We start from the raw sequence: 9,347 nt of genomic DNA, 5'->3' as shown, positions 1-9,347 counted from the left end.
AAACATTGGTTGCGAAGTTGCCTTTGTCCGGTTTGCACCTTCAGATCCGCCATGGCACGCTCAACACTATACTCCCAATGCTTATGGTTTTCGCCTTTTATATTCCACACTAGTTAAATCATAGTAGACTAAATTTCAAAATTGGGTCAGTCGATTTTTCAGAGCTCGCCGGAGTTCGCCGGTGCCAACGAAGGGGCTCAGGTGGGGACTTTGGTTGTTGGGGGCGGTGGTGCGGCCTCGCTGAACCAAGAAAACTCAATGCTGGTGGGGGCAGGGTGGGGGCTGGGGGTGGCGGAGGAACACATGTGGTGGGGGCCGATGGTCCGGCCGGCGACCCATGCGGTGTTCTGTATGGGAAGAATCAGAGACGAGGAAGAAAAAGGGTTAGGAGACGTAGGATCTTCATCCAACCGCGTGAAATGGTCGACTGACCCAAATGCAGACACGCCTTTATATTCAGTACCATCATCGTACCTGCTTAGCACTACTCCTGAATCCATCAAGCTAAACAACGTGCCACTCATAATTCCAAACTTGTTGCTCAAGTACGAATCTGATATGATGCTGATATTACTAAAACAGATAACATTTAATTGGTCCGCTAATGTTCCTACTTTACTTTCAAAAAATCACGTGCACCACATATAGAGAGACAACAGGGAGTTGCTTTCTTAATGCACTCTAGTTCATCATGTGTGGGCACTGCGCAACGAACATTTTATTATCCAAAATATGCTTGCTCTTCTTTAGCATGTTCCTCTTCCGTTCTTCTTTAATAAGTACTCTCTCCGTTCCTAAATACAAGTATTTGTATAATTCCACCATGGACTACATATGGAGCAAAATGAGTGAATCTACACTCTAAAATGTATCTGGATACATCTGTATGTGATCCATAGTGGAAATCTCTACCAAGACTTATATTTTGGAACGGAGGGAGTATGATAGTAGTATAGTATGTTCCTTGTAGTGAATATGAGCAGGAACATTTGCAGTGTAGAGGTCTATACGGTTGGTTGGTATGGACACTTTGAACTCGTTGGGCCTCTTTGATTCGTAGGATTTTGTAAACATGGGAATAGGATTTGTAGTGGCCTGCCCACTTGAATCTTGTAAGAATAACAAGGAAATGCGGGGAGCTGTGTCGCCTTTGAGAGTTACACTGATATTAACAGTACCACACCTTCAGTTGAAGAGAGCTGGTATCCGAAGGCTTTCTAGCCGTACTGGCAATACTAGCACATATATTCCAGCAAGTTCCACTTTGCTGATTTTACTCTGATGCTTACGGTTTTCCCGTTATATCTACACTATGATCTATGTAGCTGCTTTGTGTCGCACTAGCAGCAGTCCACTCTTGAAGCTAAACACCACAATGACTTACAAAATTGGCACCAAGGCATTGAGTGCCATTCTGGATGCAATGAAACTCATATGCTCACCACCTATTGATTCTTGTTCAGAATATGATCCTAATGACTATTATAACCTTGAGGAGTCAAAGGCAGATGGTCTGTCCTGTTCACCCATCAAGGTGCCTGTTCTAATTTGGCAAGGTTTTATTGATTGCGCATATCTTGCATATGTTGTCTTGCATTTCTTATACTTTGTTGCACCGCCATCTGCTTAGTTTACTCATCATATATGTCGAGATGCCATGCCATCCATTATCAATACATATTCCATCTATCATCATACCATATTTTTTCACTCAAATGTTGTTCTTGTGCATCAGACATCAAAAAGGAAGAGGGTGATTGCCGAACCTGAAGGAGCACCAACAAAGTCCTTGAAAAATGTGGTTGTGCCGGAGAAATCATACAGCACCCCACTTATATTGGCTGTACAACCAGTGACACAAAACATAGGACCGAATCCAGCAGACTGTACCCATACTTCACTAGCCACATCACTAGCCGCACCACACAGGACCTGCACTCCAACAAAAGGTATGCCGATTTCAGTTGCCATAGCACCAGTCGTACCACAGAAAAATCCCACTCCAGCAAAAAGTACAGCAAGTCCACCGGCCGAAGACCTATCCCAACTACAGAGATGGGCAATTCCTGCAGATTGGAACCCCATTCCAGTTATTCCCAGTTTAAAAGACAATGCTTTCAATGTTGTTAGGGACTACGTGCATATATTCCCATCATGGAAAGATTATAGTGAAGACAAACACAATTTTCACATCTTCCTGTCCCACTTACTCGTAAGTGCTATTATTCATGGTGATTATTTTCCTGTTTTCTGCTGATTGAACACATCAATGATTTACATTACATTGTTGTAAGTAGGCGAGGGTCAATCTGGATAGTCATGATGAGCAAAGCTTGCTTGCGCTTTTCAAGGAAGCATTGCAGCAGTATCAGTGTTACCTGAGGAAATCACACTTTGATGGCAAGTCTATAAACGAATTTCTGGTGAAGTCTCATGTGCTAAATTTAGAAGGCATTGAATGGAAAACCTTGTTATGCACTGGTCTCGTTCCGAGGATGAGGTGTTGTCTATGATATCGCATGACAATTTGAACTTCTACTTTTCCGCATGTGCCTTACGGATCTTTTTTTGCAGGAAATCTTCTCAAAAAAGAATTCCGATTTGAAAAGAACGAGAGGATATCGCAAATATGCTGCCCGTTGCTTTGCTCTTGTTAGTACCTGTTGTCCTGTATCACTGTACTTGCATACATACCTGGCTCATTATGTGACAGCAGTATGCATGATAGCTTGTTTATCAATTGTTCGCTCCAAATTATCTGATCTATATGAATGGTTACATTAGTGTAGAATATATTCAATGCCAATGAAATTTTTTAGCTCTGCATTGTTCTTGTAAGTACCTGTTGTCCTTTATTGATATACTTATATTGACAGGTAGTTGTTCATGTACCATCACTCTGCAGCTTATTTTCCTTTGCCCTCCATTTTCTACACATAAGATCTATATTTACTCTTACCATAAGGTTGGATAACACCGATGGTACTGAAGAAGTTTAGCTCTGCATTGCTCTTGGCTGTACTTTTTGCCTGTATCGCTGTACTTACATTTATAGCTACTTGGTTATGTAGCATCACTCTTCATCTTATCTTAAATATTCTCAATTTTTTCTTATTTTGTCACATCTATATTTACTCTTAACAAAATGTAGAATAAAGGCAATGCTTATGAAGAAGATTCTGCGGTAAAATTCTTGAATTCCCCCCCCCCATCAGCATGGACAAGGGCTTTATAGAGCCTGCCTTTACCAATAATGTAAGTTTGTCCTTCTCAAGCCTTCAAACTTTGTTGTGTATGTTTGGTTAGGCATGACTACAACAGCTGTTTATTTTTGGTGTTTGCATCAAATTGCATGTTTAAAGTTTATTATGTACTCCAGTTCATAAACAAAAGTTATTCCTTCTCAATTTAAGTTTTCAGTTGTACAACCAAGTTCCTTCTTCATACCATGTAAATTAAACTATACAGAGCAAGTGATCTTATTTTGCCAATCTGAAATGGGATAAATTGATAGCACACTGACCATTGATACTTATGAGTTCTTGATCTGTAATCCAGTGGTGTCGTGAAGCTGCCAACTCCTTCACAATGTCATTTCCTGCCATGTCTTGACCTGAACAATACCATATTGTGTTAATGCTATTTTAAACTCTGTCACTTTATTCTTCAGTAAGAAATGTGATGAATTGTCAGCATTGATACTTATATGTGCAAAACCTGTCATCTTTCTGCTTGTTTATCTTTCAGAGTGAAGAGGATATAAGTGTCAAACAAGTGCAGTCTCACCAGCTTGCTCAGCTTCTTGCGCTGCAGCTCCCGAGCAGGGCTAACCTTTCTTGAACTCTATTGAAGTGCTGTCAGTTTTGTATATTATTTTGTCGGCGTGTTTAGTTGCACTGGTGGCAATCTTTGATGCCCAGTGTATGTAATATGTTGTCTGCTTGTGCTTTATTATCGTAGTGGCGAACTTTGATGCCCAGTGGATGTAATATGCCATAATTTCTTTATTGTATATTCTAGGTTTTTTTCTTATTCACGATGCTGTAGTTATTTTACTATATATATATCCTGTCTTCGTAGTAAACCGGCCAAACCGTAAAATTACGGTACATAATCGGGCCGTCATGCAAATTGCCATGTATGATCCGCATCATGGGCCCCGTCATCTTGGTCCGTTAACATGCCTAAATGTAAACTGGCCCACTAGTAGATTCGGGCCTTTAATAGGCCGAGTAAACCGACGGCCCTATTTTCCCAAGAAAACTCAATGGGCCTTTAGGAGGCTGAAAAGTAGGTTGGGCCTGAAACGTGCCGAACAGCTCATGGGCCGGCAGCAGGACGAAATAGACCCCGGCCCATGAATGTGCCAATCAAATCATGGGCTTATAACAGGACAAAATTGTCTCGGTCCTTGTTTGGCCCAATTAGATTATCGGCTGCGAGCAGGCCGGATGCAAACTGGGCCGTAGTTAGGCCCAACTATATGACGGGCTTTTATCAGGCCGAATTACTAAATGGGCATTTAGCAAATGGGCCCAAAAGCGTAGCGTCCAGTTGACGGGCCGAATCTGATATGGGCCATAAAGGGTCGGACCTGATCTGGGCTGTAATTTGGCCCAGAACGTGGTAGGCTTTTAATGGGCCGGATCTCATATGGACCATTATTAGGCCCGGAATGTGGGAGAACATTAATGGACCAGATCAAATATGGGCCGACATTTGGCCCAAAACATGGCAGCCAGTTAATGGGCCGGCCTACTAGGGTCCTAAAAATCTTGTGGGCCTACAGTTGGGCCGGCCCATTAATGTCGGTGAAATCTCATGGGCCTTTAGCTGGTCCGGCCCATTATGGTCCACAAAAATCTTGTGGGCCTTCACCTGGGCCGGCCCATTATGGCCCGCAAAAATCTTGGGGGCCTTTACCTGGGCTGGCCCATTATGGCCCGCAAAATCTTGTGGGCCTTTAGCTGGGTCGTCCCATTATGGTCTGCAAAATCTTGTGGGCCTTTAGTTGTGCCGACCAATTTAAACTTTATGGGCCACTTTTGGGCCGGTCCACGTGTTAACATATCATAGGCGCATCTCGCCCATTGGATGAGTGACACCTGTGCCAACACGGAGCTGACACGTGTTTCCTCCAGCCAATGATGATTTTACACATGGAAAATCCCAATTGGTCGGGGCTATTAACGGGTTATCGGATCCAAAACCGGACCCAATAGCTTAACGGCTTTCCGTTACGGTGGATGCCACGTGTTGGTCACCCTTGACGAAAGCACTTCTGTGACGCGTGATTTATCATCATGGAAGTGGACACTTCCATGATGATAATTTTGGTAATGTCATGGAACACTTCTACGACAGCACAGGTATGACTATCTTGATTCTGTCATAAATTTGTCATGGATGTACATGCATGACAAAAAACGTGACCTACTGTGACAAACACGTATCATCACATAAGTGTATTTTTTTGTAGTGTAATGTTGAGTCCATGGATTACACGCACTCTCACCCTTCCATCATTGCTAGCCTCTTCTGTATCGTGCATTGCCCTTTCTTACCTCTAGAGTTGGTGGATACTTCGCCGGTGCATCCATACCCCGTGATACGATACGCTCTATCACACATAAGCCTCCTTATATCTTCCTCAAAACAGCCACCATACCTACCTATCATGGCATTTCCATAGCCATTCCGAGATATATTTCCATGCAACTTCCATCATCATCATATACATGACTTGATCATTTATTGTCATATTGCTTTGCATGATCGTAAGATAGCTAGCATGGTGTTTTCATGGCTTGTCCGTTTTTTATGTCATTGCTATGCTAGATCATTGCACATCCCGGTACACCGCCGGAGGCATTCATATAGAGTCATACTTTGTTCTAGATATCGAGTTGTAATATTGAGTTGTAAGTAAATAGAAGTGTGACGATCATCATTATTAGAACATTGTTCCATGTGTGGTTATCAAAATAAAAGTGGCCAAAGAAGCCCCAAAAAAGAGAGAGGGAGAGAGAGAGGCCAAATAAGCCTATAAAAAGGAAAAAATGAGAGAAAAGAGAGAAGGGACAATGTTACTATCCTTTTGCCACACTTGTGCTTCAGAGTAGCACCATGTTCTTCATATAGAGAGTCTCTTGTGTTATCACTTTCATATACTAGTGGGAATTTTCACTATAGAACTTGGCTTGTATATTCCAACGATGGGCTTCCTCAAGTGCCCTAGGTTTTCATGAGCAAGCAAGTTGGATGCACACTCACATAGTTTCAGTTTGAGCTTTCATACACTTATAGCTCTTAGTGCATCCGTTGCATGGCAATCCCTAATCCTCGCATTGACATCAATTGATGGGCATCTCCATAGCCCATTGATTAGCCGCGTCGATGTGAGACTTTCTCCCTTTTTGTCTTATCCATACCACATCCACCATCATATTCTATTCCACCTATAGTGCTATGTGCATGGCTCATGCTCATGTATTGCGTGAAGGTTGAAAAAAGTTTGAGAATACTAAAGTATGAAACAATTTCTTGGCTTGTCATCGGGGTTGTGCATGATTTGAACATTTTGTGTGACGAAGATGGAGCATAGCCAAACTATATGATTTTGTAGGGATGAACTTTCTTTGGCCATGTTATTTTGAGAAGACATGATTACTTTATTGGTATGCTTGAAGTATTATTGTCTTAATGTGAAATGATAGATTATTGCTTTGAATCACTCGTGTCTTAATATTCATGCAATTATTAGATTACATGATCAAGATTATCCTAGGTAGCGTTCCACATCAAAAATTATCTTTTTACCATTTACCTACTCGAGGATGGGCAGGAATTAAGCTTGGGGATGCTGATACGTCTCCGTCGTATCTATAATTTTTGACTGTTCCATGCCAATATTATACAACTTTCATATACTTTTGGCAACTTTTTATACTATTTTTGGGACTAACATATTGATCCAGTGCCCAGTGCCAGTTCCTGTTTGTTGCATGCTTTTTGTTTCGCAGAAAGTCCATATCAAACGGAGTATAAATAGGATAAAAACTTACGGATATTTTTTTGGAATATATGTGATTTTTGGGAAGAAGAATCAACGCAAGACGATGCTCGAGGGGGCCAGGAGGCAGGGGGCATGCCCCAGGGGGTGGGTGCACCCCTGGCCCTCGTGGCCACCCCGTAAGGCGGTTGGTGCCCTTGTTTCGCCACAAGAAAGCCAATATCCGGATACAAATCATGTTAAAATTTCAGCCCAATCGGAGTTACAGATCTCTGGCAATATAAGAAGCGGTGAAAGGCCAGAATCTGGAACACAGAAACAGAGAGAGACAGAGAGACAGATCCAATCTCGGAGCGGCTCTCGCCCCTCCGCCGCCATGGAAGCCATGGACCAGGGGGTAAAACCTTCTCCCATCTAGGGAGAAGTTCAAGGAAGAAGAAGAAGAAGGGGGGCTCTCTCCCCCTCTCTCCCGGTGGCGTCGGAACGCCGCCGGGGCCATCATCGTGTGACAACGATCTACACCAACACCTCTGTCATCTTCACCAACATCTTCATCACCTTCCCCCATCTATCTACAGCGGTCCACTCTCCCGCAACCCGCTGTACCCTCTACTTGAACATGGTGCTTTATGCTTCATATTATTATCCAATGATGTGTTGCCATCCTATGATGTCTGAGTAGATTTTCATTGTCCTATCGGTAATTGGTGAATTGCTATGATTGGTTTAATTTGCTTGTGGTTATGTTGCTTTCCTTTGGTACCCATCATATGAGCGAGCGCGTGGATCACACCATAAGGTTAGTTGTATGTTGATAGGACTATGTATTGGAGGGCAAGAGTGATAGAAGCTTCAACCTAGCATGGAAATTGATGCATACGGGATTGAAGGGGGACCAATATATCTTAATGTATGGTTCGGTTTTACCTTAATGAACGTTAGTAGTTGCGGATGCTTGCTAATGGTTCCAATCATAAGTGCATAGAATTCCAAGTCAGGGATGACATGCTAGCAGTGGCCTCTCCCGCATAAAACTTGCTATCGGTCTAGTAAAGTAGTCAATTGCTTAGGGCCAATTTCACAACTCCTACCACCACTTTTCCACACTCGCTACACTAACTTTATTGCTTCTTTACCTAAAACAGCCCCTAGTTTTTATTTACGTGCTCTTTATATTCTTGCAAACCTATCTCGTTACACCTACATAGTACTTCTAGTTTTATACTTGTTCTAGGTAAAGCGAACGTCAAGCGTGCGTAGAGTTGTATCGGTGGTCGATAAAACTTGAGGGAGTATTTGTTCTACCTTTAGCTCCTCGTTGGGTTCGACACTCTTACTTATCAAAAGAGGCTAAAATTGATCCCCTATAGTTGTGGGTTATCAAGAGTGTGTCCACGTACCCTCGTAGACCGAAAGCGGAAGCGTTTAGTAACGCGGTTGATGTAGTCGAACATGTTCACGATCCAACAGATCCAAGTACCAAATGTACGACACCTCCATGTTCAGCACACGTTCATCAAGATGACGTCCCTCGAGATCTTGATCCAATTGAGGACGAGGGAGAGTTCTGTCAACACGACGGCGTGGCAACGGTGATGATGAAGTTACCGACGCAGGGCTTTGCCTAAGTACTATGACGACATGACCAAGGTGTTAACTGTGGAGGGGGGCACCGCACACGGCTAGGAATAATTGATGTGTGTTCTAGGGGTACCCTCCCCACGTATATGAAGGAGGGAGAGGGAGGGAGGCAGCCTAGGGTGCACCCAAGTAGGAGGAATCCTACTTGGGCCCCTTGTCCTATTCGCCCCGCTACCATATTTGGAAAAGGGGGAAAGGAAGGAGAGGGGAGGGGAAGGAAGTAGGAGTCCTACTTCATACTTTCCTTTTCCTCCTCTCCTTTCCCTTTCTCCCCACGTGGCTAGCCCTATAGGGGGTGCACCAGCCCCTTGTGGACTGGTGTCTTCCCTTGTCCCATTAAGCCCATATCTTTGTCGGGGGTTGCCCAGAACCCCTCGCGGTGACCCGGTATCACCCGGAACACTTCCGGTGTCCAAATATAATCATCCTATATATGAATCTTTACCTCTCGACCATTTCGAGACTCCTCGTCATGTACGTGATCTCATCCGGGACTCCGAACAAACTTCGGTCATCAAATCACATAACTCATAATACAAATCATCATCGAACATTAAGCGTACGGACCCTACGGGTTTGAGAACTATGTAGACATGACCGAGACACATCTCCGGTCAATAACCAATAGCGGAACCTGGATGCTCATATTGGCTCCTACATATTCTACGAAGATCTTTATCGGTCAAACCGCATA

Source organism: Triticum urartu, chromosome 2A (assembly GCF_056163025.1).
Source record: "Triticum urartu cultivar PI428250 chromosome 2A, HENAU_Tu73, whole genome shotgun sequence".
Classification (NCBI taxonomy): domain Eukaryota; kingdom Viridiplantae; phylum Streptophyta; class Magnoliopsida; order Poales; family Poaceae; genus Triticum; species Triticum urartu.
Note: the sequence above shows the minus strand (reverse complement) of the source record.